Source organism: Macrotis lagotis, chromosome 1, assembly GCF_037893015.1.
Source record: "Macrotis lagotis isolate mMagLag1 chromosome 1, bilby.v1.9.chrom.fasta, whole genome shotgun sequence".
Taxonomy (NCBI): Eukaryota; Metazoa; Chordata; class Mammalia; order Peramelemorphia; family Peramelidae; genus Macrotis; species Macrotis lagotis.
Window position 1 is genome coordinate 634,492,764 of NC_133658.1, and position 25,708 is coordinate 634,518,471.

General features: G+C 35.9%; 1 pseudogene; it reads left to right on the forward strand.

Annotated features, from left to right (window-relative positions):
* Positions 1 to 14,730: 14,730 nt before the first annotated feature.
* On the forward strand, positions 14,731 to 14,983 carry LOC141522162 (small nuclear ribonucleoprotein G pseudogene; annotated as a pseudogene).
* The last annotated feature ends 10,725 nt before the right edge of the window (positions 14,984 to 25,708 follow it).

Here is a 25,708-nt window from a genome sequence, read left to right on the forward strand (position 1 = left end):
AGGACAACCTTGTACCTTCAACTATGAAGAGAAAAGTTGAAAAAAAAGCAAAACAAAGTAAAACTGGTGGAGACAGCTCATGAAATTTACAGGGGACACTTTAAAAATCCATTGAATTGTTCCTGTGTTTCAGTTCCTGTTAAATTCCCTAGAAAGGATAGGCGAGTTTTTTCCCCTGCAGGGCTGACCCCTCAGAAATTTACTATTGCATCTATACCCATAGTGCTTTGCTTTAGAACCAAGGGCATAGGATAAGATACAGTGTTATAGTTTTATATGCCCTCTGTTGGAATTTAAATTCTATTGTATATTTATAGTTTAATGATTATAAAGTGCTCAGGTGCAGCATTCCTTGTAGTTCATTTATAAAGGTTTGAGCAAATAAACAATTTGACTCTTGATACTTACGCAGATCCCTAAGGTCCAATACTTCCTTTGAATACATACATATGAACGTCCTTGATTTCAGTGGGAATCATGACTCATGTCTAAGGGCAGAATGTGGCTCTTTGAATTCCGGCAACAGAAAAGAGGTAAGGAGAAGGAATTGGGGGTGGGGGGAGAAAGAAATCTTGAATTCTATTCAGGGCTGAGTTTCTGGGGACTATAATCTACCCGAGAATCCCACCTATCTCGACTCAGTCATCTCACAATCTGAAGGTGCTTCATCGGAGCCCTCCTCCACAGAAGTTGAAACCATATTGTTGTAAGTTCCACATCTGAAGAAGCAGATGATTTGGCAAACACCTTCCCACAGATATTTTTAAGATGCTTCTCTCCTTCTTTATGAGCAAACTTTTCTTTCCAACTGTTCTTCTCTCTCTCTCTCTCTTTTTTTTTGTCAGTGTGCCAGCCCGGCTTCCAGTATTGTTTTGCTCAGATAGCTGTGAGGAAAATGAAAGAGATGGTGGGGAGGGGTGGGGGGAAGAATCCTGGGCAGAGAAGGTAGGATCAGAGGGCAAGCGAAGCCTGGGGAGTCTTGCTTGAGGAGGGAGATAGACTTAGAAATCAGGGAAGAAAATGGCGGAGTGAAAGATAAAACAAGAACATTAAGGATAAGGGATTAGAGAGATAAGGAGTTCAAGTGAGGAAAAGAACACACATACACAAAAAGAAAAATAATAATGAAAGGGATATAGGTGACCAGAGTAAGATATTAACAAAGGAAAAAAAAGGTTCTGTTCATTTTATTTTAGGAAAATTGTATTACAGGATCTTGCCAGCTTTTGTGATTATTTTGTTACATGCTGTCTAAGGTACTTTTGATTAACATTTGAGCACTGTTACAATATGTTGACAAATACAGATCCTTAGTTAAGTCCTATTTGGTCTTCCATATCAAAAATTTTATTGAGCCTGTCTAAGGAAATGATTTGGAGGAGTGGGAGAGAAGGAATACTGTAAAACAAGAAATAAATTTGCTTTGCTGTGATTAGTAAAGATGTTAAAAAGAACTCTTTAAGGTATTTATAACTTGAGCCTGGAGAAATAGAGAGAAAGCTAGTCCCAAGAAAAGGAAAGCCTACATTCAAATCCTGTCTCTGACAAATAATGGCTCTGTGCCAACCTAGGCAAGCCATTAAATTTCTTAGTGCCCCACTTCTAATTCTTTAAAAAGTTAATACTTGCAGAGCAGGTGTTGATCTGTATAGGTGAAATGAGTTTCCTTATGAGAAATTCCTTAAACCAATAAAATCATAGTCCAGTAACTTACATGTAAAACACACATACACATATACACACACTCATATAACCTAAGCTATAAGTGTGATGGCTATCATTCAAATCCACAATGACCTTCTATCTCAGAGGTTCTTAACTTCATGTCATGAACCTCTTTAGCAGACTGAAGAAGCCTATGATTCTTTCTCAGAGTACCATTTTTTAAAAATTCATAATTGAACAAAATTCCAGTTATTGAACAGATTCCAGTTAGAAGTCAGTTAAAAAAAAGAAAGATGTATTTTTTTTTTTTTTTGGTCATCCAAGTTATGGGCCTCCTGAAATCTATTCACACTTACCACGGGGCCCACGTTCCTCAGGTTGGGAACCACTGCCCTAATTAAAAGCCCCTTTTCTGAATAATACAACTCAGGTATGGGAATTTCAAAGAAAACTCCTTCATCCAAAATTTGCACAAATACAGCAAGGGAAAGTATAAAGTGAGTTTTCTATCAGAAAATAGTTCAAAATCAACCCATTTTCTTTACTATCTCTAACTTACCTGACCATATTGAGGAAAAAGATTGTGGAGTTGGTAAAGGGGACACCACAAATGGACTGTTATGAAATAGAAGATCTTAAGCAAGTCATTTGCTTCTCTGAGTTTCTGTTTCTTTCTGCAAAATGGGTATAATAACTTTGCACTATCTGTCATGTAGGATTATTGTAAAGCAAGAGTTCTGTCAATATTAAAAGTATTATAGAAGGGTAATATCCTATTATAATGTTAGAGATAGAATTATTGCTCAGGTATGGGTCAGAGAAGACATCTCAAATTCCTTCTAGCATTAAGATTTCTATGATTCTAAGTTAAAATAATAAATAATTAAAAACTATAGATGTTGGAATGCTTAGTTATCATTATTAGAATGAGAAAAATTACTTTTTTTTTTACAACTGTTCACTGAAGAAAGGGTTGAGGGAGAAATATATCAATTTACTTTTCCTACACTATAAGCCTTTTTCATTGATGAAGATCACAATTCATCCTTGCCTAACCATCCTTCCTGGTAACTCACAACCTTGCTGGTAACTTCATTTTTCCAACAATTGTCCAGCTTGACTCTCTGTTCTACAGAACAGAATTCTCAATTCCCATATCTGTCCAAGGATAAACTGATCACTTGAAATCTTATATCCAAGAAGGGTGATTCAAAGTGGAATAGTATATACCTTCTCAATTCATGTTCAGTTGTTTGTCTTTTCTGAATGAAGGGTTTGAGGGTGGAGCACTAAATTCCTCTTAATGCCTTCCTTTATAAAGGGCTGGCAACCTTTCTGTAAGTCTACAATACTAAGTCTGCTTAGCTTCCACTCCACTAAATGTGCCAGGAACCCCCTGATGCTCCTCCCCCCTTTTAATCTTCCTTTGTGTGTAGTTTCCCCCTGTGAAATTATGAATTTCTTGAGGGCAGGTTTTCTTTTTATATTCCTTGCACTTAGCATAGTGCCTGTCACACAATAAGTATTTAATAAATAGGGGTGGTTAGTTGCCATAGTAGATAAAGCACTGGCCTTGGAGTCAGGAGTACCTGGGTTCAAATCTGCTCTCAGACACTTAGTAATTACCTAGCTGTGTGGCCTTGGGCAAGTCACTTAACCCTGTTTGCCTTGCCAAAAAAAAAAAACCCTAAATAAATAAATGTTTATTGAATTTGAATTCTGCCAAGTTAGGAATTCTGAAATTCAAAGATGAAATTAATAAGAATCAAAAGTAAGAAAACAATTAGAGTAATAAATAAATTAAAGAGTTGATTTTAGGAAAAAATCCAATAAAATAGATAAACTTTTAGTTAATTTGATTTAAAAAAGAAGAAAACCAAATTACCAGTTTCAAAAATGAATAAGGTGAATTCACCACCAGTGAGGAGAAAATTAAAGTAATAATTCAGAGCTATTTTGCTCAATTTTATGCCAATAAATTTGGCTATTTCAGTGAAATAAATGAATATTTACAAAAAATATAAGCTGCCCGGGTTAAAAGAAGAGGAAATTAAATACTTAAATAGCCCCATCTCAGAAAAAGAAATTGAACTAGCCATCAGTGAATTCTCTAAGATAAAATCTCTGGGGTGAGATGAATTCACAAGTGAATTCTACCAAACATTCAAGTAACAATTAGTTTTAATACAATATAGACTATTTGAATTTGAATCCTATGTGATTTTTATTCATGTTTCCCCCCCAAAAAAATGTTGTCTTGGAGGGTCTATTCAGCATTTTAGAGGTCTTCCTCACTTTCTGTGGACATTCAGAGAAACTAATAGAGTTTTTTATTTCCCATTTGTCATTCATTATACTACTAAATGATGACCCACTTTCTCATCCAATCATTCATTTCCTTGATGACATCCTTTACAACTATTTTCCTTTGGAGATTTTTATTGGTATATGTTACAGAGCATATAAACTCAAATGCATGTCTCCATTGTCTGTTGTGGTCCACTTAGCTTTAGGTTTTTGGAGACAATGACATTCTACTTCTTTGGCTTTCCTTTTGTAGTATTTAATTCAAATCTCTCTGCTCCTTTATATTGGTAGTTTATAATTGATACCTCTACTTCCTTATCTTTCATGCTCTTCTTAATTCTTTATAGACTATGTTTTGACCTCATCATTCAGTTCAAATTACTCTCTTCAAAATTACCAATAAATTCTTGGTTCCCAAATTTAAAAATCCTCATCCTTCCTGATCTTTCTTAACATTTTGATACTGCCAACAATACTATTCTTCTTAATGCCCCCTTCTTTCTAAAGTTTCCTAAGTGATTACTATTCTCATTCTCTTTTCTAGGTCTTCATCCACATCATGTTTACTAAAAGTGCATGTTCCCCAGCCCTATGTCCTGAGCTTTCTTCACTTCCTTCTCTAGACCATTTGTCATGGTGATCTCATCAGTTCTTATAAATTCTATTATTATTATCTCTATGCTAATGATTCTCAGATCTACTCTTCTTGCCCTAATTTCCCAGCTCACATCTTCAACTAGCTGTTGGATACCTGAGCTACTGTAGTAATCCAGTAGTTAGGCTCCATGCTTCAGGTCTTTCCTCATCCCAGTCCATCCTCACCCAGATGTCAAATTAGTCTTTCTAAACTGCAGACATCTCCAAGTCAACATATCTAGATCTTACCTTGTTATCGTTCTCCCTCATCTTTCTGCTGTTACTATCCTTTTACTATTAAGGGTACTATCATTCTCCCAGTCATCCAGGCTTGAAAATTAGGAGCCATCCTTAATTACTTAGATTCTCTCAGCTCACAAATTCAAAACTATTGATATATTGTAATATATCTTTCTGATATAGCCCCTTCTCTCCTCTGTCACTGTTAGCACTCTGGTCCTCATTGACTCATAACTGGGCTACTGTAGTAGCCTACTAGTTAGTCTATAACTCATTTCTTTCCCTATCCTAGACCATCTTCATTCAAATGTCAACATAATCATTCTAAAGTGTAGATCAGACCATATCATTCCCTTCTCACACCTATAATTTAGTCATTATATTCCAATGACTCCTAAATGACTTCCAGGTCAAATATAAAACCCTCTGGTATTCCAGAACCGTCACAGCCCAGCCCCTTCTATCTTTCCGGGTGTCTTGTTTTACTCCTCTCTAGCCTTAACATGGGAGTCATAGTCAGTCATTTTGATCTATATCTTGCCCCTGGACCCAGATGGCTTGAGGAGAGAGTGAGATTGGTGACTTTGCAGAACCCTCCCTCACTTAAATCCAATTCACTTGCAAATCATGGCATTGTCACCCTGATGTCATGATTTTCTTCGAAGATGGTGGACGAAAGGCACAGTGGATAGAACACTGGCCCTGGAGTCAGGAGGACCTGAATTCAAATCTGATCTCAGACACTTATGTGACCTTGGGCCAGTCACTTAGCCCCATTGCCTTAAATTAAAAAAAAATCCGGCCTCAGACACTTAGTACTTAGTTGTGTGACCTTGCGCAAGTCACTTAACTCTATTGCCTTGCAAAAGCCAAAAAGAAAAAAAAAAGAAAAGGAAGTACAAACAATAACCTGTGAATAATAGGAACTGCCCCACTGGGGATCCAACTGGACAGTTGGACTTTGAAGCTCCTTAGCTCCTTTCTTCCTTCCTCCCTCCCTTTCTTCCTCCCTTCTTTCCTTCTTTCCTTCCTTTCTCCCTCTCTCCCTCTTCCTTTCTCCTTTACCCCTTTCCATCCGTCCACATAGCTTATCCTAACTTTAGGTGTTCTACCTAAAAGAAAGTAAATTTTGATCACCAAATCACAAAATATCCTATCTTAAAACCCTAATCACTCTGATTCTCACTTTCATGGTTTGTCTTACAATAGGTCCTAATTCAAGCCTCACTTGGTCATTGTTTGAACCCTAATGGTTCAGTGTGAGTGTAAATAGCAATTGTTTCTGTTTTGTTCAAAAACCCTGAAGGTCTTCCCTTCCAGATTTTTTTTTTTGACTAAGTAAAAGAGTCTTGCCTCATTTCTTCTTACCTAGATTCCATCAGTGATTGTCTTAGACAAACTGAGACCTAGGAATGACCTTAACTCAAAAAGTCCAAGGCTTCTTACTTTATCCAGAGTCATCGCCAGTCCTCATATAGATCTCGTCACTGGACCCAGATGACTGAGGAAGAGAGAGAGTGAATCTAATGACTTTGCATTGAATCCAATTTACTTAAAAGTCATGGCATTCTTCCTGATGTCATAGGGGAATGAAGAACAATCAACAAACTTAGCAAACTCAAAAGCCCAGTGACTCTGGTCTCTGCTCTTCCTGGAATGAGAAAATTCAGCCAAGTTGTTGTTGAATATTTTCATTGGCTGTACCCCATGCTTGGACTATTCTCCCTCCTCATCCCCGCTTCTTGGCTTCCTTTGAACCCCAGATGAAATCCCAATTTCTTTCTTTCTTTAACAATTCTTTCTTTTCTTTTCTTTTCTTTTCTTTTCTTTTCTTTTCTTTTCTTTTCTTTTCTTTTCTTTTCTTTCTTTCTTTCTTTCTTTCTTTCTTTCTTTCTTTCTTTCTTTCTTTCTTTCTTTCTTTCTTTCCTTCCTTCCTTCCTTCCTTCCTTCCTTCCTTCTTTCTTTCTTTCTTTCTTTCTTTCTTTCTTTCTTTCTTTCTTTCTTTCTTTCTTTCTTTCTTTCTCAAGGCAATAGGGTTTAGTGACTTGTCCAAGGTTACACAACTAAATTATTATTAAGTGTCTGAGGCCAGATTTGAACTCCTGGGCCCATCACCTAACTGCCCCTGAACTCACAAATTCTTTTTAAGAAATATACATACTTTATTTGTTTTCCAATTATATACAATAGTAGTTTCTACCTATACCTTTTTGTAATATTTTGAATTTTACAATTTCCCCCCAATCTCCCTTCCCTCCCTTCACCCCTCCCCCACAGAAGGCAGTCAGATAATCTTTACAATGTTCCCAGCTATATACTGATCAAAATTGAATGTGTTGAGAGAAAAATCATATACTTGAGGAAAAAATAAAATATAAAAGATAGCAAAATTACCTACTACATAAGACAACTTTCCCAATTTCTTTAAGAAACCTTTTCTGATTCCTCTTTTATACTGGTTGGTTGGTTACAGTCCTTTGTTCAAGAAGAGGGTCAAAATAACATAACTGTGTCTTATTATGACTGATCAAAACAATATGAACTCAACATGCTCTACCACAGGTTGGGCACAAATAGGTCTTGTGAACATTTGGGGTGAATTCTCTAAATGTGGGCATTTCACATTTCCTCCTTTATGCTAGTTCTTTTTTGATATTTCTAGATTAACACATACATATCTTGTTTGTAGAATTATTTACATGTTCTTTCCTCCATTAGACTATGAACTTCTTGAAGTCAGTACTAGTATCTTTCTTTGTGTCTCTAGGACTCAGCACAGTGCCTGTCAAATAGGAGGCATCTAATAAATGCTTTTAATTGATTTCCTGCTAGCCATATATTTATATAGGCAGCTAGATCATATGGTGAACTGGATGGGGGTACTTGGAGTTATGAAGTCCCAGGTTCAAGTTCTTTCTCAGATACAATGGATTTGACTTTTAATTGGCTTCACCTTCCTCACCTTCACCTGAATATAGTAATAACACAAACTACAAATTTTTATGGTGATCAAATGAGATAAAGCACTATTCAAACCTCAAAGCACTATATAAGTGCTAGCTGTTACTATTAAAATGTTAGAATAGAAAAAAATGAATCTTTGATATCATGGAACATTGGGGGCCAGGAAAGAACTTTGTCATTTTCCCAAAGCAAACTAGCCCCTTCTTCTCCTCCCTTTCAACTCTGGACTCGGTTTATTGTCCATCTTTACCAAATGTACATAATGTTGGACAAATTCAGTAGGTGTTCATTGGAATGTATGTTGAAATCTGAGAATTGGACATTCTTCTGCTTTCTTATGTGGATAGATGGTCCAGACTTCTTTGTATTGTATATCCCTTCCAAGAAGCTCTGCAAAGTGCTGGGGCTTGAGACAATCATCATGAGGCCATCCTCACACAGGAGCATCCAGAGGACCTCACCATTCACAGCAAATATCTCCTCCACCTGAGGGAAGATCTACTGAATCACAATGGGGAATAGCTTTGGTAAAGCGTCAACTCCCTGCATTGTGCTTCAACTGATGCTTATTATTGGAGAGTCACTTAAAAATGGCTTTTTCTGTAGTTATATCTTCCAAGCAATCCTGAATGATATTATATATGTGTAAAGAGTGTTGCGTCGCCCTCCCTGCTGACACTGAGGCTTCCTCACCTTCACCCTCCTTTGTTTAGCGCACTAGAGGGAGTTCTTTCTCCTCTAATTCTATAGGCTCAAGCTCCTTCCCCTACATACACAATTTGTCCCTCTGCACTCTCATTAGGTCCTAGTCCCTAGTGCCCCAGTTGTACTTAATAGCTTACTATTGGATGGCTTTTACAAAAGGACATTGAATTCAAAGATATAGGCTGAACTTCCATTTTTCTCCATTACTTAAGGAGAACATACTGCCCCCATCCTACCTCAGTCTACTAGAGGCAGATGAAATATTCTTAAAGCTAAATTCCCAGATGAATCCTCATCCTAGTCTCCTCTGACTTGGATTTAGAAGGACATAAAGGAAAAAGATCACGAACCCAAGTAAGCCCCTTTAAAAGGGCTGGGGAGTTGAAATCGAGCCTTACAAGCCTTCTTCCCATACAGAATGATCTCTCACTGAATTTAATGAACTAAGGAATTACCAAATGAAGCCCAAGAAGAGGAAGCTGAAGCTAACAGGTCTTTTGGAATGCTTTTGCAAGCAATCGACAAATCTCTTCTTCAACCTGTGACTGGCCAAACAGAACTATGTTTGAAAGATGTTCCATGGTCTTTATTTTATTTTATTTTATTTGGCAATGGGATTAAATGACTTGCCCAAGTCACCCAGCTAGTAAGTATCATGTGTCTGAGGTCAAATTTGAACTCAGGTCTTCCAAACTCCAGAGCTGATGCTCTATTCACTGGGCCACCTAGCTTCCCCTCTGTGGTCATTCAAGACAATCCCAGGTGTAGATCCTCATCATCTTCACATGGAGAAATAATAGCCTAGGATCTCTGTTTAAGCTTCAGATCCCCATTACACGTGGATTGAAGATACCTTGCTATAAAGAACCTCTAAAAAAACAGCATTTTGTTCTACTTCTGTCAATTTTTTTTCACGATCAGGAAACAATAAGTCAAATGGAATATTTGAATCTTTTTTTTAAATTTTTTTTTGCAAGGCAATGGGGTTAAGTGACTTGCCCAAGACCACACAGCTAGGTAATTAAGTGTTTGAGGCTGGATTTGAACTCAGGTTCTCCTGACTCCAGGGCCGGTGCTCTATCCATTGTGCCACCTAGCCGCCCTGGAATCTTTGAATCTTTACATCTTTCCATAAATTGTGGGATGAGAAAGATGTTTTCAATTATTGATTATTACTTATGAAAAATCTGCATATTTATTTTCTTAAAGATGCCATGATTTATGAATAGATAGTTCTCTTAAAGACTTTGTATAAATGAGAAACTTAGTCATATAGGTGGGCAGTTAACAATGTTTTCTGAGTCTCTCTCCCCCTCCCCCCCCCCAATTAATAAGATCTGAGCTCTTCTCTCCCCCTCCCTCCACTCCTCCTCTCCCTTCTCTCCCTCTTCCCTCTGCTTTGGTATCTTTCTTTCTTTCACATATCTAGTATATTGGTTTCTCAATCTTCTATAAATTGTGTCACTTCCATTAGATCTCTTCTATATATGTATTTTATCCAACTGCATTTTCCATCTTTGTCCTCTTAACTAATATTTCTTCATTTTCTATAAGTATCTTGAAGATTGAAATGTTAGGGTTCAAGTGTGGTGACTGCTATACTTGATGGAGAAAACTATTTAAATATTTTAAACAAATCTCTCCCATTTTTATTTTGTTTGCAATCCTCCTTCCATTTTCCTTCAATTCTGTTTCCATTCCTCCTTTCTTGAATGCCCTTGTGATGACTTTTCTTACTTGGATATCTTGCCAAGCATTTTAAAAAGTCAGTTTTTCCCTCAACTGCTTTTCTTTACTTTATGAAATAGCACTACATAATAATACATCATCCTTCTGCATATCCTTGCCAGTCCAAAAATCATTTTCCTTGGAAGAGAAAAGTGAACAAAGGAATTTTCCTTCTTTGATACTTCATTCTTTTTAAAATTTATTCATTTATTTTTCCAACTACATGTAAAGATAGTTTTCAATAATTTCTTTTTGTAAGGTTTAGAGTTCCACATTTTTTTCTATCTCCCTACTCTCTCCTTCCCCTTCAGAGAGAGTAATCTAATATAAGTTATAGATATATAACTATGCTAAACATATTTTTGTATCAATCAGGTTATGAAAAAAAGAATTGATACTTCATTTTTGTCCATGAAATTGCCGAATAAAAGATTTTGTTGTTGAATGTATTATTGATTGGCAGCTTTAGATCATTCCAAAATTTAGTATTCATTTCAAAAATATTTTATTCCCTCCAATTACATGTAAAGACAATTTTAAAAATTCATTTAAAAATTTTTTTGAGTTCCATATTTTCTCTCTCTCATTCTTATCTACCCCCCCTCCCTGAGACAGTAGGAACTTTTATATAGGTTATACATGTTTAATCCTATAACACATATTAGTGATGCTATGAAAGAAGACACAGACCTGGGGGTGGCTAGGTGGTGCAGTGGATAAAGCACCAGCCCTGGAGTCAGGAGTACCTGAGTTCAAATCCAGTCTCAGACACTTAATAATTACCTAGCTATGTGGCCAAAAAAAATAGCGTGCTCCAATCTACATTCAGACTCCAGCTGTTCTTTCTTTGGAGGTGGGGAGCATTTTCATGAGTCCTTTGGAATTGTCTTGGATCATGGTATTACTGAGAATAGCTAAGTCATTCACAGTTGATCATCATACTGTATTACTATTACTATGCTCTCCTGATTCTGCTCAATTCATTTTCCATCAGTTCATATAAGTCTTTTTAGGTTTTTCTAAAATCAATCTGCTCATCATTTCTTACAGTATAGTAATATTCCATTACAATCATATATCACAACTTGTTCAGCCATTCCATAATTGAGCATTCCCTCGATTTCTAATTCTTCACCACCTCAAACATAGCTGTTATAAATATTTTCATACACATAGGTCCCTTTCCCCCCTTTTGGGGAATGGTATTTCTGGGTCAAAGGATATGCAAAGTTTTATAACCCTTTGGGTATAGCTCCAAATTGTTTTCCAGAATGGTTGGATTAGTCAAGTCCACCAACAATAAATTGTCCCCCAAATTTAGAATTCTTAAAAATTCTTACAAGACAATGATGCTTTTATCCTTCATTAGTTATTAGGCTTTGCTTCTATCTATATAAATATCTTTAAAATCAGTACTGTTGATGAGATTCTTGTGCATCCACATTGATCTCATTAGCTAACTTTTTTTTCTTCCTCTCAGAATAATTTCTATTAATATCAAACTTCTCCCTCAGTCTTCCATCTTCCCCTTCAAAACTTTAGGCCATTCTATTCCACTAAACATTTCTCTGAATCCTTTGATATCAAAACTCTCCCCAATCAATAATGCATGTTAGATTATACCTTTCTCTGATATAGAGGTTACTTGTTCCCCAGATTCCTCTTGTTTTTAATTTCAGCAATCATTTCCTCCTTGATTCCTAATCAGAATCAAGTCCAGAATAGCAATTCCCCTAGTCACTTCATCTACATTTTTGAAGGTTTATGCTACTGTAATATCAATGTCACATGCCTCTATCATGGCCCCTTACACTCATTTGGTTTATCACCCTAGCTATTTACTCCTAGTCCACTTGAATCTTTATTGGTGTGATTTCTCTTTATGCACTGGATCTTAAACATAACCATTTATTTAACAATAAAAGTGATATCCATAAGAATAGCACCACAGTTTCACCTTTTAAAACAAAGGCCAGGATACTAGATAGATCAAGTCTTTACATTCACCTGGGTAACAATTTTCCAAAATAAGAACTCAATATATATGGGGGAGAGTAGGACACACCCAGAAATCTAGCAAGAAGATACACATATGTTTAAAATTTCTGAAATCATAAACTCTGGTGTCCTCTTTCTCTCTCTCAGGAACTGTCCACAAAGTCCCTTGATGAACATAGCTTCTGTGATGAACAGATGCTTCCCCAGCCAGACTGATTGTAACTGTACTGTGCTAGACTTACAAACATCTGGGTGATATCTGTGGTTCTTAGCTTGGAAGAATTTTTTAGGTTCAGCTGGAATTACTTGTCAGTTGCTCTAGTATTCATCATTCATAGATAAAACAGGTGGAGAAGGTGGAGATAGAAGAAGTCCCATTCAAAAATAACTACAAACTATATAAAGTATTTAGGAGTTTACCTACTATGACACATACATTGTAACTATAGAAATACAATTACAAAACAATGTTTATACAAATAAGTTTAGATCTAAATAATCACTGATTTTTTCATTGCTCATGGGTAAGCTGTGATAGTGTAATTAAAATAAATTACTTTAATTAATTAATTAATTTTATAACAATGAAGGTACCAAAAGATTAATTTATAGAGTTAGAAAAAACCAATAACAATAAGAAGAAGAACAATAATTTCCACAAAATAATGGGGGGGGGAAATGGAAAAGAAGGAGGTCTAGAAGTGCCAGATCTCAAACCAAACAGCAATCATTACTAAGCAGAAATTATTAAAACTATTTACCACTGTTTAAAAACAGAAAAGTTTATCAGTTGTACAGATTATTTATAAAGTATACAAATTACCTATACATTTTCAGAAACTTATGAAACTCTTCATTTAATTTCTCCTTCTTTCCCTATAGTCTCTAGGATATACCTTCAGCAACATCACTTTTGTTTTTGTTGTTGTTGAGGATGCTGCATGGTACATTGGATAGAGGGCTGGGCCTGGAGTTAGGATGACTCATCTTCAGTTCAAATCTAACCCCAATTGTACAAATTATTTACACAAGCAAATTAATTTAGTAGAATAGTGTTTGTAAAACCTTGAAACTTTAACTCCTGAGATTAAGAATTAACTATTCAAACAAAACAACCAGGAATATTGTCCATTGAAAAATGAAGTTTAAACCAACATTTTATATAATATAACAAGATAAACTCAAAAGATAATTTAGATTTGGGAGTATCTTCATAAAAAATTAGAGAAAGGAAAGAAATATCTTTTATAAGTATAGATTGCATAAGAATTCATGACTAATTAAATGATATAAAGGAAAAAATTTTGATTAAAATTTGAAAATGTTGATTACATGAGATTGAAAAGGGTTTTACACAAATAAAATCAATTTGATTAAAATTAGAAGAGGAATAATTAACTGAGAGGAAAAATCCTTGCAGCAGATTTCTTTAATAAATGCCATGTCCAAATTATATAAGGATTGATGTGAATGCAGAAAAAGAACCATTCCCCAATAAACAAATATTCAAAGGCTATGAACAGATAGTTTTCAAAGAAATTCAAGTTGTCAACAGCCATGTGAAAAAATGCTCTAAATAACTACTGAGAGAAATGAAACTTAAAGCAACTTTGAATTTCTACCTCATGCCAGATCATGTATCCCAAAAAAGGGAAAAAAAACCCTACTTTTTGAAAGGATTATGAGATAGGCACACTAATGCACTATTGGTGAAGTTGTGCATTGAGTTTTACTCTGTATGGAAAGTAATTTAGAACTACTCCAAAAGTCACTAAACTGTGCCTACTATTTGACTCAGCAATGCCATAACTAGGCCTATCAATTGAGAAATGACTGAACAATTATAATGGATGAATGTACAGTAATGGAGTTTTATAGCATTGTATAAATTGATGGAAAAAATGGTTTTAGAAAATTTAGAAGATTTGTATGGAGTGAGGTGAGTAGAACCAGGAAAACTATTTTACAGTAATAGCAATACTACAAAGATAAACAACTTTGAAAAACTTAAGACATTTCAAAAATTGAATGGTTAATAACAATTCCTGATGACCAAGGTGAAGAAGGAGAAACTCATTTTCAGGTAAGGAAATTGCTTGAATTCTTGGCTTGACCATGTATTTTTGTTACAAGGGTTTTTTTTTTTAAACTGATGAGGAGGTGTAGAAGAAGCTATGAGTATTAGCAAATTATCACTAAAAATATTATTAAATGTTCAGAAACAGAAGGGAAATCCAAGAAAATAAATGAGTAGGACAGTTTTGAAAGTAAGATTGAATTTATTATATACTAAAATGAAAAGTAAGTTATTTAAGATTGAGATGCATGGTTTCATGGACAATTCTTATTATATGCTCTCCATGTGGAAATACTAATTTTATTTAATGTTCACCTTCATAATAAAAAAAAAGGAAGGAGCCATGGCATGCACTGGGAGGAGGCGAAGGGCTGCACCTGAGACAAAATGAGTTAAAGTGCACTGCCCGAGCTAAAAAAGTTTATGGACAAGAAGCTATCATTGAAATTAAATGGTGGAAGGCATGTCCAAGGTATATTGCGGGGGTTTGATCCATTTATGAATCTTGTGATTGATGAATGTGTAGAGATGGCACCAGGTGGGCAACAGAACAATATTGGAATGGTGGTAATCTGAGGAAACAGTCTCATTATGTTAGAAGCCTTCGAACGAGTTTAAAGAAGGAAGCACCATCTGTGCCCTGGATCTCCACTTGTCCTTTACATTCCCAAGAGCCTCTTTTTTTCTTTTGATACATAAAACTAGTCATTGTATATTCTTTAACTTTTTGAAAATAAACTTTTTGTAAGATGTTTAAAAAAATAAAAATAAAAACAAAGGAAAATATCCTGCTTCTATCTCAGAATCATTATATATTTATAAAACTTTTCATTTAACTTTTCCATTTTTTTCCCTTTAGCTTCTTCAACCACATCATTTTTGTGATGTTTTGCCTTGCACTTTTGTTTTGTTTTGTTGTTGTTGAGGGAAACTGGGTGGTACCTTGGATAGAGTCCTGGGCCTGGAGTCAGGAAAATGCTCTTAACCCTTTTTGCCTTAGCTTCTTCATCTGTAAAATTTTAGAGCAGAAAAAGTAATAGACTCTAGTGTATGCCTTCAGTAATATCACTTTTGTTTTTACTTCTGTTTATCATCATCTAAATACTCTCCACTATGCTTCTTCCCTCCAGTTACTACAGAATTTCTTCACATGAGTCTTTATTCTTAGTTTATAGTCAATCCACACCATCTCTTTTATAACTTCTATGTCTTTTAACTCACATATACCCTTCCAGAACCATATACCAGTATCATTTATGAAGTTTAAATGATGTTGTTCCCTTGTTTTCAATCCTATCTGACTTGGTTACTCTATTTAGAGTTTTCTTGTTAAAGCTTCTAGAATCATTTGCTATTCCCTTCTTCAACTTATTTTACAAATGAGGAACCAAGATAAACAGGGTTAAGTGACTTGCTCAGGGTCACACAGCTGCTAAGTGTCTGAGACTAGATTTGAACTCAGGATGATGAGTTGTTCTGACTTCAGGGTCAGCATTCTGTCCACTGGACCATCTAATTGTTTTGATATCATCTATCAGTCCAAATTTTTCTCTTTGTCCTAAGATCTCTAATAAAAAACTTATTGTTCATATTTTATACATTTGTAAGGACCTCTGAAATCATGTCAAAGTAAAAGTTTAATGTTAGCTTTTAGCTATTGTTACCTGTGGCTTAGTGGTCTTCTCTCCTGCTGTTCTACTTCCACTGTACCTATTACTCTCTGGAGAAACAGATGTGGGAGTTATGTGCGTTTTTCTTCATTCCTCTTTTCCATTTTCAGTTTAAAACTCTTGTTAAATCCACAAAATTTCAGACAAATATCTGTCTATACATATTTGTGTATATGTGCCACATTTATTCACATACATGTATGCATGTGTGTCCTATCCTTTATATATGTAATGTGTATACATATATACCCATGCATACTCTTACACATATGTGTGTATGTGTGTATATCATTTCTTATTAAGTACTTTCCATCCTTTGCCAGTATCCCATAATTTCATTTTTTAAAGCTGATTAAGGATCCATATCCCATTCTCCTATTCCTTTTATCTTAGAATTTAAGCTCCTGGAGGCAGAACTTGTCTTTTTTTCTTCCTGCATATTTATGTTGTATTCCGAGCACTTATAACATTGTTGTTATAAGTTATAAGCTGTCTTAGCCAGCTGCTAAGAACCTAAATCTGTCTTTTTCTTTAGAATCCATCCCCTCCTAAAAGCATTAATGTCAAAAATGCTTCCAAAATTCTTCAGAGTTGTCCTTTTTCTTGGGGGGGGGGTGTTTTGTGTGTGTGTGTGTATGTGGGGGGTGTTTTTTTTTTTTGCTAAGGGCATTAAATTTAGAATTAGATTCTTTAGTAATGCTTTCTAGTTTCTTCCTAATAGGCATAATTTGTCCTTATATCAGTCATCAGATGTGGGTAGTACTCATTGTGTGGCAATTCCCAGGTGTCTCTCTAGCCAGAGGCAGCCCTTGGGAATGTAACTGACCTCTGTTTGTTTCAGGCTGACAACTGCTTTGTCATATGCATATGGAGTCACCAACCAATGCTACTCATTTCTTTCTCTGACCAGTCTTGGATGATTTGCCACATAATGTGAGTCTACATAACAATTTCTTGGGGCATAAGAGATTATATCCTGCAGAGATGGTACATCTTCCCCCTTCACAGGTGGACCTTAGCCCATGTAGTTGGTGATCTTCTTCCATTCTTTCTCTATGATATGTTCTGCCTCCCAAATCCTCCTGACATAATTGAGAATTCCTATCTGTCCTTTTTTTCAACTTTTTTTCTTTATTTGTTGTTTGAAGCACTATTCCCATTCTTTGCTTTGCTAAATGCTTAAAGTAGCATTTATTTTCCCCTGTAACCTGTTCTGCCATGCTTTCACTTTTTTTTTTTCTAAGACAAAATCCAATTTTTGCTTTGTGTCTCGAGAAATTTTATTTAGTATGGATAGAAACATTAACCTAGTATTCTACATAGACAATAATTTAATTTTTCTGGTCCTCCTTCTCTACATAAAATAAGTTCCAAGTCTTCTTTTTGCTTGCTCTTTTGCCTAATCATGGTGGCTGGATTCTATGGTAAACTTTGTATTTGTTAGACATGAAACTAGACATGCAAATATGAGATCCACCTACTTCATTTCACTTTATCACTAATTACTAAAAACTTATCTTTAGGGGCAGCTAGGTGGCCCAGTGGATAGAGCACTGACCCTGGAGTCAGGAGTACCTGAGTTCAAATCTGGCCTCAGACACTTAATAATTAACTAGCTGTGTGGCCTTCAGCAAGTCACTTAACCCCATTGCCTTGCAAAAATCTAAAAAAACAAACAACCCCCCCCAAAAAATTATCTTTGCTCTAGATTCCAAGTTCTCTGACCAACTTAAGGGACAAAGTTTAATTTATCTGAAACAGCTAGGTAGTATACTAGATAGGGTGTTGGATTGGTATTTAGGTAGATCTGATTTCAAATTCTGTCTTAACTACATATAATCTGTGCATTCTTGGACAAGTCTTTTAATCTCTACAAGACTTCTTCCTCATCTGTAAGTTAAGGATAATAATAATAATAACATCTACCTACATTGTATTTTGCTAATTTTAGAAACTCCTCAAACATCTATTGCTAAATACTGTATTCTATTTAATTATGATGAGTCTCAAGTTTTTACCTTATGTGTATTTTAATGGAGTCAAATGACAGTTATATACCTGAACATCATTTTGCTGCTTTGACTCCCTATACAGAGGTAATGGCTTACTTAGTCCTTAAACAGTGCAACATGCAGGAAATGAAGTAAGGTTCCAGGGCTCAGCAGAAACAGACTGAGGATAAAGAGCCTACTTTGAAACCATGGGCTTCCCCAGAGTACTATGGAAACATCTCATGCAAATAAAAAGAGGATCTGGGTCAGTGATTTTTTAATTTTCAGAATCTATGTATAATTTTACTCTTCTTTTACTAATCAAGGTGGATGGACACATTTGGAAAACTTATTCAATTTGAATATTTTAGATAGTTGATTCAACTCCAACAGGGTTTTTTCCTTGTTTATTTTGTTTTCCTGCTTTTAGTTTGTTTTGTTTCTGTCTCCATAATGGTCTTTCCATCATTCCAGGAAAAACCATTTCCAAATAAGCCTGGAAGTGTAATATACTGGGTCTAATATAAAATCCAAGAGGAGTAATCAAATACTCCCACCAAAAACTCAGGTACATTGAATGACCTGCTGTATTTAAATTCTGATCCAGTTCCCCTCTAATTGCTTTTTCCCTTCAGCCAGTTTTTTAACAAAGAAACAACTTGCTGGAAACAAGAATGGTATCACTGTGTTTGACAAAACACTTAAGTTTCAACTTGGCTATTATTCTGTAAATACAGAAATGCCTGTCAGCAGGCAATTAGGAACTTTTTTAATTAGGCCTACTTATGGAGAAAAAAATACAATCAGACCAAAGGCAGGAGACAATCAATGATTGTCTTGTGAGAGGCTGCTTCTAGGACATGGAACATTATTACACCAAGTTCTTGCCAGTGAGGGATGGGACTCCTGGGTTATCACTCTCTGCCTTAGTTCAGGTGAGGAACTAGCTCAGATAAACTAAGAATGGTAAGGTCTAGGTGTGTCTGGTTGGTTTCCAGTTCTGATCTCCTAAGCAAGGAATTATCAGTTAGCTAGAAGTGTCCAGTCTGGAAAGTTCTAGGACTCTAGATATTAGAAAAGGGAGGAGAGGAGTATGAGGCAGAAAAGGGGAACATCACTGTTGTAATAGTGAAAGTTTCTTGGAAAAAAATTAAATAATTCAATCTAGAGGGACTATAACAAAAAATTATGGGCTTCTTAAAATGTCATCTGCTTATAGAAATGAGGAAGGGAAATAAGGTAAAACAGGGTAACAACTCCCACAGAATTATTTCATGTTATCTACTTCTAATATTCTTCATGATTGTACAACGCTAAAATGGGTTTATATATTTCCATCATTGTAGAGGATCTCTGAGGGAAAACCTCCAGATAAAAGCCACCTAAATGCACAATCCAGCTGGGGAGGGGGAAGGGAATTCCCAATGGAACTGATCTTTGGCTGTCCCTTCATTGGCTGGCAAAATAACTGAGTGATAGTAATTAACTATTATCATTTATCTACAATTCATAGGAAGTAGTTGTAGGATCTCAAAAATGGACATAGGGAGAGATAGTCTTACATCACTATTCAAAATAAGTCAGTTATTAATGAGAACTGCTATAATCTTTTAAATGCTGTAATCATCAGCTTTGACACTGTGCCCTGATAAATCATAGGTAAATTGAAAAAAAAAACAGTTTATTGAACACTTTGGCCAATCTGTCAAAAATAATTTGTTTGAATGGGGACCATATCTCTAATACAAAAATCTCTTCTTATAAACTTGCAACTAGAGAAGATGGACACTAGTCTTAAATGAATGAATGCCTGGTCCAGAAACTATATTTAAAAGATCGAAGACTGTTCCAGGACTTGCATGTTTTCAATTTATGTGAACTGATGCTGTTCAGGCTTCTGTTTCAGAAATAAGAGAGGGGGGAAAATATAATACAAGACACCCCCATTCTTTCCACTAACTTTTTCCTTGACCAAAGGTATAGATGTAGCAAAGGTCACATTATACATCAAAAGTCACACTCTATGTCAAAGGTCACATTCTACATCAAAGGTCACTTTCCCCACAGGCAGCCTTTGACTCAGCATTTCTAGTCCCCTAGTAGGTGAGAGATAATCATATGCAATTTTCTCCTTGAGGTGAAGATAATAATGCTAGTACCATGCCAAGTTTTATGACAACAATAGCAACAACTGCTTGCACTTATGTAGCATGTCATTTATGTTATCTTATTATGGTTAGCAGTTCTCTTTTTGGGGTACATTGAATGTGACTAGGAGGAATTGGAAAGAGCTTGTCCCTTGTCTCCAGGAAAAACTATTTCTTCAATTCAATTGTGTTTGAAGAATCCTTCCCTTCAAGTTCTCACTAAAGGAATCTCACCCCTCAGAACCTCATTAATCAGCTGGCATGTGACCAGGTATCAATTAGTTCAATCATCAACTCATTAGATATACAGTTGGCATGTTACCAATACAGGACATTTCAATTTGAATTCTTTAGTGATATTACGGTTTAGTCACAATATTACAAATAGAATGTGGGACTAGTCCAATGGCAACTATATGTCATTAGAGTCCAAAGTTTTGCAATTGTCGGGGACAGGATGGGGCTGTTACTGACACTTTTGGGTTCCAAAAGAGAAATGTGATTTTTTTTTTACCTTTTTGTGATGTAGATATAAGGGCAAAGAAGGGGAAAATCAAGAAATTAAACATTTTTAGACAATCAATGATTATCTAATTTTGATGGGGTGGCAGGGATAAATAATCAGAGCAAAATCATTACATATAGGCGAGTCTTCTTTACTGTCCACAAAATATCCCTGTGAGATAGGACAACATTATTTTCTTTATTTTTCATGAGAAGACCAACAAGAATTCAATATAACAAATATTTTCACAAACTTGCTATGGACAAGATACAGTAAATAACTGGTAGGAAATGCAAAGATTTGACTTCAAATTTTGCCTGTCATTTCCTGACTGTGTCAACTTGAACAAGTCACTTCAATTCATATGAAAAAAATGAGGAAGTTAGACTAGTTGATCTTTAATGTCCATCTAAGCTCGGAATCTAGGATCATTTGATGAGCAATAAAGATATTATAGAGCACAGTATCATAGACCACTTACAATTGAAAGTGAGTTTTGCAATATCAATAAGCAGTGTCAGATATAGGATTTGAACTCAGGTCCTCTGATGCCAAATAATACTCTTCAAGGATAATACTCTGCCTCTCTCTTAATATATATTTACTGTATGTTCTGAGAATTGTGTGAAACAGCTGGAATGCAAAAACAAAATGAAAAATCCTTTTTCCTTAGGGCATTGATATTCTATGAAAGAAACTATACATACATAAAATCCTAAAAGTTTAACAGGAGCTAAATGAGTTTATGTGCATACAAACTAGTTTAATACAAAATATAACAAAAGAAGTGAACAGGAGAGAAGCAAAAAATAAAAGTAAAGAGAAATTGCTTTCATTTGGGAAAATCAATGATATGATAGCTTCATACAGGAAGTCATGCTAGAATTGAACCTTGAAGGTTGAGTAATATTTGACAGATGGAGATGGTTGGGGGAGAGGAAGAGAGTATATTCCTAACATGGGGAAGCTTGTGAGCAAATGCATAAATTAAAGGAGTGGCAAAATGTAGTCTATTAGCATGGTAACATATGTATAGGATGAAAAAATAGGTGGGTTTGTTGAATAGAGTGAAAGTGTTTGAAAGCAGTAGATAAGACAGTCAAGGGAGAAAATACTGGGAAGAGAAAGATGAGAATAGAGTATGAAATCCTCCTTTTGGGATAGGAGAGAGGCTTGTTAGCTCAGCAAATGTCGACTACTCTTTAAAGAAGTTTGATCATGAAGGGAAGGAGAGAATTCAGACTAATTCAAAGGGATATGAAAGTTAGAGGGAGAATTTTTTTTTTAAGTGATCAGAAGACCTTTGATCAATTGAGTCCTCAAGGTAACAGAGATAATGGCATAGTCAGATTTTGCTCTTTTCAGACTTTGAGAGGCTACATTCACAGCATAATAAAGTCATGGTACTTTGAATATAAAACTGGCAGTGGTTCATTTTATCTTGAACTTGAAATAAGGAAATATAAATAAATGTGTGCCTTGATTTCTTTTCCTTTAAAATTCTTTTTTTTTAACTCTTTATAATCTGACTTCCTACCTCATCATTCAACTGAAATTTCTCTCTCTCTCTCTCTCTCTCTCTGAATGTCAAATGATCACTTTATTCCCCCAATCTAATGGTCTTTTCCTCATCCTCATCTTTCTTGACCTCTGTAGCCTTTGAGACTGCCCATCACCATCTTTTTGATATTGTATTCTTTCTAGGTTTTTGTGACACTACTTTTTTTTTGGTTTTCTTTCTGATCACTCCTCAGTTTCCTTAATTAGATCTTCATCCAGATCACTTGCTAATTTTACTTGCTAATCTAAAGCTTTGTTTAGTTTTCTTCCTCTCTATTATTTTGTGCTGTGACTTCACCAGCTCTCATTGATTCAATTATCATCTTTATACAGGTAAATAGCATAGAATAGGTACTTCAAATGTTCATTGATTGATTCTCAGATCTACTTGTCCAGGTGTAACTTCTTTCCTGAACTCTAATTTCATTTCTCCAGCTATCCACTGGACATCACAAACGGCATGTGCAGGAGCCATCTTGAATTCAGCATATCCAAAACTGAACTCATCCTTCCCCCCACACTTTCCTTTTTTTTCCTAGTTTCCCTATTTTTATTGAGTGCACCACCATCCTCCCAATCATGCAGGCTTGCAACTTGATGTCATCCTCAACTTCTTACTCTCTCTCACACACCCTGCCCCGTATCCATTCAGGTGTCAAGTCTTTTCATTTCTGCCTCCCTATACTATTTGAGTTCAAATCTTTAACCATTTGCATCAACTGAATGACTCAATAAATGAACTGGTACCACTTGTGAACTGTATTTTTTTTGGACTATGGACTCATAGACTGCCTTCAGTTTGATGTAATAGTCACTTTCAATGAAACCCAAGCAAGTCAGCGAGTGGACCCAGAAGGATACTTGTTGCAATAAGGGAATTTGAAAGAATGAATGGAAAGTAAAGAGAAAGGAGAGGACTGTTGGAGCAAAGGAAGGATAATGACAAGGGGATGTGGAATGAAGAAATCAAAGAGAAAGAAAGGCAAATTAAGGGTACACGTTGGGAGATTTAACTTGGCAAGAAAGAGGGCCTCCTTATCCCCTGAGTCAGGATAGAAGGAAAGAACAAGGAAGACCCTGATAATTTTTTTAAGTTGAGCAGAGGTGGGGGGAAGGCAGGGAGACTAAATAGATAATGTCAAATGGCCTCAATCTTCTCTGTAAAGCAAGAAGCAAAGTCATCAGTTGACAGTGACAGGAACATGGATGGAGAGTGCAAAAGGTCTGAATGAGCATTGGAAAGGATGTGGTAGAATATCAATAAAAGAATGAGTAAAAGGATTGCATTCACCATCAAGGACCCAACAGAGGTCACAGAGTTTAATTTGTAGCAGACCAAATCAGGATGATTCCATTACTTTCTGCCACAGTGCTCAGTGGTAGTAACAACTCAGACAGCATGGTCAGAGTTATTCTCATTCACCACTCCCTCCCTTGAAAGAAATAAAATGTTGGATATTAAAACCAGTGGTAAAGACAACTCTGAAATTGGCAATCTTAAGGTCATAGCAACCTCTAGGGAGTTTGCCGAACTGGGGGATTTCCACCATTTAGAGTGATCTCAGGCATCTGTTCCTTCTTCTCTCAGCCGTCTCAGTTTGTTTACCTCCCTGATATTCTAAATCACTGGTTTTGGCCTTAAGGAGGTTTGTCCTGTGTCTTTTGAGGAGAGTGCTGGTCTTTTTTTGTCTGTGGGTAGAGGGACTGAACCAGGCAAAATAGCCTCTCCTGGTCACATCACAAAAGGAGGCAGCTAGTAATGAAACTAGGTCCTAGACTTTGCCAGCTGTTGGAAGTCTGATAGTGTGCCTCCTATCTCCATTCACTCTAAAGGAATAACACTGGAGAGAGAGATAGCAGTTCCCTAACACTGGCATTAAGTAGGTAGAATTAATTAACAGAGGTTAAAATGCTGGGGGGGGGGGGTGTTGGGAAATAGATAAGTAACTAATTAAAGGTCACATAGCTCCAAAAACATAATCAGGATTAATTGATCTGCTATTGTACTTAGCATTTACTTAAAAGGTCTGAAAATCTATATATCCCTTTAGAAATTATTTTCCAAGCATTACCATAATTACAGTAATTGTATTACATTGAATATAAATATAATCTACCTTTTCCTGCTTGCATAGAAAAAGTTATAAGGTAGGATTAGTTATATGTCTTAAGCTGTATTAGTTAGCATTCTTTATTTACCCATACAAGAATTGATAACAAGACAACAGTTCAAAGGTCTTTTTCAGATTCATCCTTCATATCTATTTTTAAATTATTAAAGGAGTGTGAAAATCAAATCGATTGTATAAATTACTCAACCATATAAAGAGGAATGAAAATAAGTGAATATCAGTTAAAGGAAGAACTCTTCTTCAAATATAGTAATTGGCACAGAAGAGGATGAGTTAATGTCATTTTCTTGAAGTGACTCTTTTGTTCTCATTGAAGCCACACCTTGTGTCAGCAAACTCAGCTAAGATGTATGTAGTCAGAGTAAGCATAAATCCTCAGACATGATGCAAATTTTGAGTTAATTGGCATTACAAACTCTTAGTGTGATAACTCATGATTGGCATTGATGGGTATGACTTTTCCAAGGAAGACAAGCAAAGACTATTAAGAATGAATTGTATATTCAAGATCTATATTGTGTTTTGGCTACAAAATAGAAATGTTGCAAAGTTACAGAAAGGCTCTGAGTTTTGGAGGTGGAGTAATGAACAAGGCCACCATGATTTCTACTAAATCTCTGACCAGGAAGCAGAAAATCATAATAAATTAGCCCATATGCCCAGTTTTCATAAGGGCATAGCAACTTGTCTCATATATATATATACATGCATATATATATATACACATATACATATATATATATTTATTCAAAAAAACAAAGTACACTTCTAATAAGTCTTTGTAATAGGAATATCTTTTGACAAACCATGAATTCTGATTTCTAGCTCCTGAAAATAATCACAAAGTGGCCCATACAAGAATTTGCCATCTGGAATGTCATTGAAATTCTATTCCTGGGTGAAGTCTTGTGCCAGGGGGGCTATAAAGTATTAAATGAGGACAAAAAGGCAAAATGTTAGGCATTGAGTCAAGGTCAAAGAGAACTGTTTGGCTCCCCTTGCTTCCAGCTCTGTGACTCCTTGGTTTGGGGAATCAACAGAGAGGCTCCCAGCTCAAAGTAGATGGGAAAATAAGCCAAGATCAAGAAAACCAGGAATATGGGGCTGAAAGGATCAGAGTCGGGAAGTAGCATCAGGAAGTGGAAGCAAGGTCAAAAGGAGGCTCACAATAAGGTCCCCAGAGGAGGTGAGCAAGAGGAGAGGTCAAGGCTTAGGGCTACATCAGAGAAAGTTCCAGAGCAAGCAGCAGGGCTGGCTCTTGTGATTTCAATTCGCCACACTCTGTTGCTCAGGGGGCTCATGCCTTCAGCCATGTGCAGTTGACCCCACCCTCCAGCTTCCTCTGAAGTCCCTTTAGTTGGAGAGCTCCCACAGCCACCGCCT